At 43.1% G+C, this 8,131-nt stretch overlaps 1 long non-coding RNA gene across 3 annotated transcripts; it reads right to left on the bottom strand.

Annotated features, from left to right (window-relative positions):
* Window positions 1-305: 305 nt before the first annotated feature.
* On the bottom strand, window positions 306-6,112 carry LOC102556448 (uncharacterized). Of its 3 annotated transcripts, none has more exons than XR_005501338.2 (3): window positions 5,898-6,112; window positions 3,415-3,544; window positions 306-554 (listed from the first exon to the last, which is right to left on the bottom strand). It is a non-coding gene; the product is annotated as an uncharacterized LOC102556448 (long non-coding RNA). The 3 variants fall into 3 exon arrangements; XR_352076.5 differs by having other exon boundaries at window positions 3,406-3,544; window positions 5,898-6,108; XR_005501337.2 differs by having other exon boundaries at window positions 3,406-3,541; window positions 5,898-6,108.
* Window positions 6,113-8,131: the final 2,019 nt, after the last annotated feature.

Raw genomic sequence — 8,131 nt, 5'->3', positions numbered from 1 at the left:
CTTTGCCCATGTCTGTAACTAATCCCCGTATTACCATTCCCCCTAACTACTCAGGTTAACATCCCCTCCCCCCCACTTCTTGTTACCCTGATACTGTAGTGGTGACTGTAAGCAGGTAATATAGCTTTGCGGCGTAGTAATTGTGAAATCACATTGTTTTGTTTTGTTTTGTTTTCATATTCATAGGTTCCATCCTGTCTCTTGGTCCCTGACCCAAAATTGCTTGTTAAGCCAATATTACGTTCACAATCAGTGGCTGTCTAGCACGTAGTAAAATATACTCTGCTGAGAAAACCTACCTTGGATTCTGTAGGAAATATGCAATTCGAATTTTATTCTGTAGTCAACAGAGAGCAATTGCAAGCCTATGAAGAGTGCCATAATTAGGCTGCTGATATAAGATCACACTTGCAGCTGCGGCATGGAGGGAGGACTGAACGCAGGAAGGCCAATTAGGCTGCTGTTGCTATAATTTAGATGAACAAAGCGATGAAGGTCCCAGAGTGCAATTAGAGTAGAAATAAGGACAGGGCAGGTATCACAGGCTGTTGTTGCTGCAATAAAAAGACGCTGAGTCAGAATAGCCCGGGAGCTGCCTCAGGGGCGCAGGGACTCTTGCCGGCCCCAGACCTACCTTCTCCTGCCTTCCAGGGATCTCATCAACCCTTCCAAGGGCTGTGAAAGAGGGACTGGAGAGGCGACTTGGAGGTTAGGAGCGCATATAGCTCTTCCAGAGGACCAGAATTGGGTTCCCACTGCCTACGCCAGGAGGCTCACAGAAATTACAGCTGTAAGGGATCTGATGCCCAACACACACACACACACACACACACACACACACACACACACACACACACACACACACATCATTTTACAGGGACCAAAGAGATGGCCCAGAAGTTAAGATCCCTTGCTGCGGGGGCTGGGGATTTAGCTCAGTGGTAGAGCGCTTACCTAGGAAGTGCAAGGCCCTGGGTTCGGTCCCCAGCTCTGGAAAAAAAAGAACCCAAAAAAAAAAAAAAAAAAAAAAGATCCCTTGCTGCTCCTACAAAGGACCTGGGTTTGGTTGCCAACGCACATATGGAAGCTCATTACCACTTGTAATTCTAGTTCCAGGGTATCTGATGCCCTCTTCTGACCCGCAGCATGAGGCCAGTGCACATAGTGAGCCTAGAGGCCAAACAATCCTACACATAAAGCAAAAATAATAACAGTAAATAAATCTTCAAAGAACTCTGATTGACATAAGAACATACTAGTTACCAGTGGAACATGGTATAGACTTACTGCTGCTTTATAGATGCTTTTATGATATTCATGATAGTTTCCACATTAAAAATAATATATTTAACTTCTAAGATATTTCTCAAATATAGGCTAAACTGGAGAAAAAGTAGGCAAGACCATTAGAGGTTGTGAAATCAATCTCTAAGCAAGACTGTCTGAGACGATTTCTAAATTACATGCCAAGGCCTACAGAATTGTCAGATGGACCAGACTCTCACACTGTCTCTTCCAAGGCTCACAGAGGCAATTATGCTAACAGCCCACATTTGCAGAGCCTTGGCCCTGTGCATGCAGAGCCTTGGCTGAGTGCCAAGCCCCACTGTATGCCTGCTACAAGGATTAACTCATTTTAATCCTAACAGGCTCACTTTACAGATAAGGAAACTGAGCCTCACAGAGACTTTAAAAGGCCCAAGAGCAAAACCTAACAGGCAACAGAATAATCGGACATATCTGGTTTTAGAAGTTGGTTTTGTGCACCGGATGTTGCAACCTGCTGCAGTGGCCATTGTGAGGAAGCATCTATCCTTGATATTATGGAACATGAAGAGATGATGGGAAGTCACGAATTCACCAGCGATATTGGAGGACGTAAAACTCAGACTCGTACAGAATTACCCAGGGATGCAACGAACCTAGTCTGATGCCCAGGTCAGAGTCAGAGAGAATCGGTTCCTACAAATTATCCTTTGACCACCACATAACACTGTAGCATTCAACAACCGCCTATAGAATAGACAAATAAAGTTTAAAAAATTAGAAAGTACAATTTATGGCACAAAAAATTCCCTAAGACAGACAGACACAGACAGACAGACACACAAAGCAGTTAATGCTAATGTCTGTAGGTGCGTGCCACGAGTTTCTAACATCATAAACATGTGACCATTAGTCATTGTCATAGAAAAACGGGCAAAGAAATGAAATCCTCAAAAGTAAATAGACCAAGGCACTGGGTTGACCAACCCCAATTGGGTTGATGGGAACGGTATCTGACTGGTTTTACAGTCTCTGAAAATTATATGCACACAGACATTTCCATCTAACAAATCTTCTTATGGAATCTATTCAACAGACCCACGTGTAAGAGGACACATGTATGTCGAACCATTCTACCCATTAAAAAGTTTCCTTTATCTCTCTTTCTTTTCTTTTTTTGTTGTTGGTTTTGTTTTTGTTTTGTTTTGTTTTTTGGTTGGTTGGTTGGTTGGTTGGTTTTGTATCTTTGAGGCAGAGTTTCTCTGTGTAGCCCAGGCTGTTCTGGAACTTGCTCTGTAGACCAGGCTGGTCTTGAACCTGGAGATCCCTCTGCCTCTGCCCCACCAGTGCTGGAATTAAAAGCATGAGTCACCATCACCCAGCTTAAAAAAGTCTTTCTTAAGTGCACTGAAGACTCCAAAGTACTGATCATAAGTTATTCTTCATCTACAAAACAGAACTGTTCGTAGTCAATTCCAAAGCGAGACAGCGCTCAGCTGGCCAGATGGCTCAGTGTGTGAAGGCGATCTCTATCCAACCTGACCTGATCCTCAGGACCCGTGTGGTGGAAGGAGAGAGCTGACTCTCAGGAGCTGCTGTCTGACTCTACATTCTAAATAAATACATAATAAATAAGTAAAGATGTAAAATAAACGATTTTAAAGAAGACAGCTGGCAGTATTTGGTGGTGTTTCTTATAGATATTATGCAAAAGGCAATACAACCTAAAATATTTATAGAATATTGGAGTACATGTATATATTGGACACGCACACACACACACACACACACACACACACACACACACACACACACACACACACAGCAGTTAGTGCATATTCCTGTAGGTGCATGCCAGATCCTCAGTTCAGTATGTAAAGAATATCCATTCTTCATGTTTCCCACCTTACATGCTGCATTTCTCCATCCCCCCACCCCCTATACTCTTCATGCGGAAGCTTGGGAATGCTGGCCGGAACAGTTACATAGTTACACCCGTTGACAACCGCTAATCAGAAAAAGATGCTCTTGCTTCAACTCTACTCTTTAAGGGATTCTTCCCAGTGGCCCTCTAGTGGACATCCCTTTAAGGCTACTTGGGGCTGTTCAGTCTTAAACTCAAAATAGAAGGAAGATTACCAAAAATACCAGACTAGTAGGTTTCAACCTGGGGTGGGTTTTGCGTTTCTTTGCTGTCTGTCTTCTCTAGAGAGTAATCAGCAGGAAGTGGCGATTTCTTCAGCTGTTAGAACTCAGGGAAAGGTGCGCCTGGTATCTGCTGAACAGAACACAGAGATTCTATTAAACACTCTACTATGTACCACATGGACCCTACATCCAAATGCCAACAACTTGCTGATCATTTGGTGAGCAGCTCCCACTGGGTCGTCATCCTCTGTGACTAGGATGACTTGGACTGGCCAAAGGTCAGTTTTCTGTGTCCACAGTGTCACTGACGCTTCCCTTTCTACCTTCCTAACCTTCTCTCTCTGTCTGAGGCCAGGGTACAGGTATTGTGAGAAGACCCCCCAAGGTTAGAATAAGAGGGGAGGGAGTAGATCCTCAAAAAATGAGAATTGCTGTTACTGGGAGAAAGCTAAAAATATGAGTACAGTCCTGAGAAGAGAAAATAAAAAGAAATACTGGAATTTTCTGATTTACTATGTGTGAAGGAGACCCAGAGCTTGGGAAGAATCCAAGGGAAGCCATGCTGTGTTTTTAAAACATAGCTCCAGTCTGGAAGTTCCTCAGAAAAATTGGATATTGCACTACTTGAGGACCCAACTATACCTTCTCTTGGGCATAAACCAAAAGATGCTCCAACATACAAAAAAGACACACGCTCTACTATGTTCATAGCAGCCCTATTTATAATAGCCAGAAGCTGGAAAGAACCCAGATGCCCTTCAACAGAGGAATGGATTCAAAAAATATGATACATCTACACAATGGAGTACTACTCAGCTTTCAAAAACAATGACTTCATGAAATTCATAAGCAAATGGAATGAACTAGAAAAATATCATCCTGAGTGAGATAACTCAATCACAGAAAAACACACGTGGTATGCACTCATTGATAAGTGGATTAGCCAAAAAGCTTGAATTACCCAAGATGCAATCCACAGACCACAGGAAGCTCAAGAAGAAGGATGACCAAAATGTGGATGTTCCCATTCCTTCTTAAAAGGGGGAAAATATTCATACGAGGGGATATGGAAGCAAAGTTTAGAGCAGCGACTCAAGGAATGGCTTTTTCAGAGCCCGACCCACATGTGGCCCATATATATACAGCCACCAAAACTAGATAAAATTGATGAAGCTAGAAAATGTATGCGGATGTAGATCTCTCCTGAGAGACACATCCAGAGCGTGTCCAATACAGAGGTCAATGCTAGCAGCAAACCACCGAACTGAGAACAGGACCCCCTTGGGGGAAATTAGAGGAAGCTTTGAAAGAGTTGAAGGAGCTTGCAACCCCATAAAAACAACAATGCCAACCAACCAGAGCTTCCAGGGACTAAACCACTGGACTGACCCAGGGCTCCAACTGCCTATGTAGCAGAGAATAGCCTTGTTGGGGCACCAGGGGAAGGGGAAGCCCTTGGTCCTGCCAAGGTTGGACCCCCAGTGTAGGGGAATATGGGGGGCAGTAAGGGGGATGTATAGGAGGAATACCCATATGGGGGAGGGGAAAGGGAGGGAATGGGGGCTTATGGACAGGAAACTGGGAAGGGGAATAACATTTGAAATGTAAGTAAAGAAATATATATAATAAAAAAATTAAAAAAAAACATAGCTCCTCTCTAAATGTAGTAGTAGATTTCTGCCGCTCTCTCTGTTGATCCAAGCTACTTCTTACTACAGTGGGTAACGGTAATGTAGACTTGTACCTGTTCAAAGTGCTGAGAATATGTAGTAGGACTCTCTGTATCATACCCCCACCTCACCATGGATCAGGGAGCATCATGGAAGACGACTGAGAAGAATTAAGAGCCAGACGATGAGGACAAGTGGTGTGGAATGGTGTCCTCTGGACAAGACATGGTTGTCAATGCTGTCCTCCGTCCAGGACATTTAAACCTTAAAAGAATGTTCAAAGTCCGTAGTTTGGGGGTTGGGGGGCTAGGTGTGGTGTCTTATCTCCCTCTCCTTTGATAAGTTATTTCTCTTCCAGTAAAATAAGCCAATTCAAGCCAAATTAGATTATATCAAACACGGGTTTGTTGGGAAGCTGCTCTAGGGCCAGTTCACTGGCCTGAGGCGACAGGGAAGACAAAGAGAGAAAGAGCATGCGCACAGAGAGGGATGGGGAGGGAGGAGAGAGACAGAGAGACAGAGCGAGCACAAAATGTCTGAATTATATAGGAAGAGCCTCTGGGGAAAGAGGGTTGGGGACAGGGTATGCCAAGAAGGCACTGAGGAATGCTGGGAGAACCCAGAGGCCAGGTGTGGTTTGGTATGCAAGATATGTACCTCAACTGCTTGTCTCCAGGGTCTGAAACCAAACACCCTTGTTTGATCTACCTATGGATTTCCAATGAGACTTTGTTTCAAAAAGCTAAAAACAATTTTAAACGATACATTGTTTTCCCCATTTTGGTCAGTTGTGGATTTCTGTGGCAGACTCACTCTGCTGGAAGAACAAGCTTCTGAGACACCTGGTGGTGGTTCCAGCACTCCAGAGGCAGAGGCAGTTGGATCTCTGTGAGTTTTGAGGCCAGCCTGTGCTAGAAAGTGAGTTCCAGGACAGGCAAAGCTACACTGAGAAGCCCCAATCCCATCTTGAAAAACCAAAACCAAACCAAACAAACAAAACAATCAATTTATATGTGAATACAAGGGTAGGTATTTAGAATGTTACCTATGATTTTTAGAATGTTATAGATAACATTTTAACAATGGTTTCTTGTTCAAAATTCCCTCTCCAAGGCAGGTCATAAAAATTAGAATTTCTGTTCCCAAAACAGGTCATAGAAACGGTTACCTTGTTCTAGGCATGGTGGTGCATGCCTAATTAATCCCAGCATTTGGGGTCGGGGGAGGGCCAAAGGCAGGAGGATCTCTATGAGTTAAAAGTCAGCCTGATCTATATAGTAAGTTCCTGGACAGCCATAGCTATGTAAGGAGCTGAAAAATTTCCTTTCTGCATTGGAGTTGGCCAAGAAGAAATTCCATGGCATGTTTTATAAATTTTCTTTTTAAACTTATTTATTTAAAACTATGTATAAGAATATTTTGCCCATATATATACATATATACCCATATATATGTATGTGTATACACACACATATATATATATACATATATATATATATACATACATATATGCACGCTACATGCATGCTGTGCCCATGGAATTCAAAAGAGAGAATTCTATGGTTCTGAGCCACCATGTAGATGCTGTGAACCAAACCAGAGTCATCTGTAAGAACATGTTTTTGTTTGTTTTGGCTTTTTGTTTGTTTTGAGATAGAGTTTCTCTGTATAAGAGTTCTGGCTGTTCTGGAACTCATTTTGTAGACCTGACTGGCCTCGAGCTCACACAGCTTTTCCCCCGAAGCACTAAGATTAAAGGCGTACACCACCACGTTCTGCTGCAACAAGCACTCTTAACTGCTGAGCCGTCTCTCCAGCCCTCAAAGGACACATTTTTTGAGACAGACAGAAACACAGATCAACTATAATAGGTGACATTTGACAAGAACATTGTATGGCAAAGCTCTCGAGACTGGAGAGATGTGTTTGATGCCAGAACAACTGTGTTTATGAATAAGATACTGACAGAAGTCCACCTGAGAGGTAGGTGGTAGCTTGTGCATATCTGTGTTATCACCGTTAGGGTAATAATCAGGCCCAAAGGATGTGGTGTGAGGTGTCCTACGTGTGTGTTTTCAAAATCCACTTAAGAAGTGGAATCAATCTCTCAGTAATTAATAATGATGATGGTGGTGGTGGTAATTGTGGTGGTGGTGGTGGTGGTGGAGGAGGTGGTGGTGGTGCCATTGGGAAGGAGGAATAAGAAGACAGGTGATGTGTATCCTCACAGTACTTGGTTTAAGCGTTTTTTGGTTTTTTTTTTTTTTAAGGAGTTTTTGATTTTTGTGCAGGCCCATCAGTACCAGGTTTTGGCACAAGGATGTCCCCCAAATCCTGGAACTCTCTCATTCTAAGCTCACATCTGTGGGTATCTCTTCAGTATGCATGACATTTTCACATTTAAGTTTTTTCACACTGTATTCACGGGTTGTAAGATGGCTTATCTGGTAAAAGCACTTGGCGCCAAACCCGATGACCAGAGTTCAATCCCCAGAACTTGCTAGGTGGAAACAGAGAACTGACTCCCCCGGCTGACCTTTGACCTCTACTCGAGTTCTAGATAAAACAAGTTAATCATGGATAATTTTGAAAGTCTGAAAATCCTATAAACTTGTTTTTAACTTTGAGATTATTCATACAACAATAAAGGCATATCAGACTAGGTGTAGTGGCTCATGCACCTTTGATCCCAGCACTCAGGAAACAGAGACTGTCTGAGTTCCAGGCCAGCCTGGAGGCCCTGTCTCAAATAAAATAAAAAGCAAGGTACTAATCATTTATGGTTTACTATTAGGCAATTTGCTAGAGACTTGGAATGAAAAATTCCATATAATATACTCACCATAGCTCTATGAGGTATCAGTATGAGTCACATTTTCAGATAGGGAAACTGAGGCACGGAGAGGTTAAGTGCACTGGGTAGGTCTGCACTGCCGACACTTGCCGAGATGTGATGTGAACACGGCTAATCCGCATCTGTGGGTGTTTTAGGGGTAAGTGTGATGGAGGAGGGAGCACACACGTAAGGGCCTGGAGAGTGAGGTAGA

This window comes from Rattus norvegicus, chromosome 2 (genome assembly GCF_036323735.1).
Source record: "Rattus norvegicus strain BN/NHsdMcwi chromosome 2, GRCr8, whole genome shotgun sequence".
Taxonomy (NCBI): Eukaryota; Metazoa; Chordata; class Mammalia; order Rodentia; family Muridae; genus Rattus; species Rattus norvegicus.
Note: the sequence above shows the minus strand (reverse complement) of the source record. Positions and strands in the feature narration are given on the sequence as shown.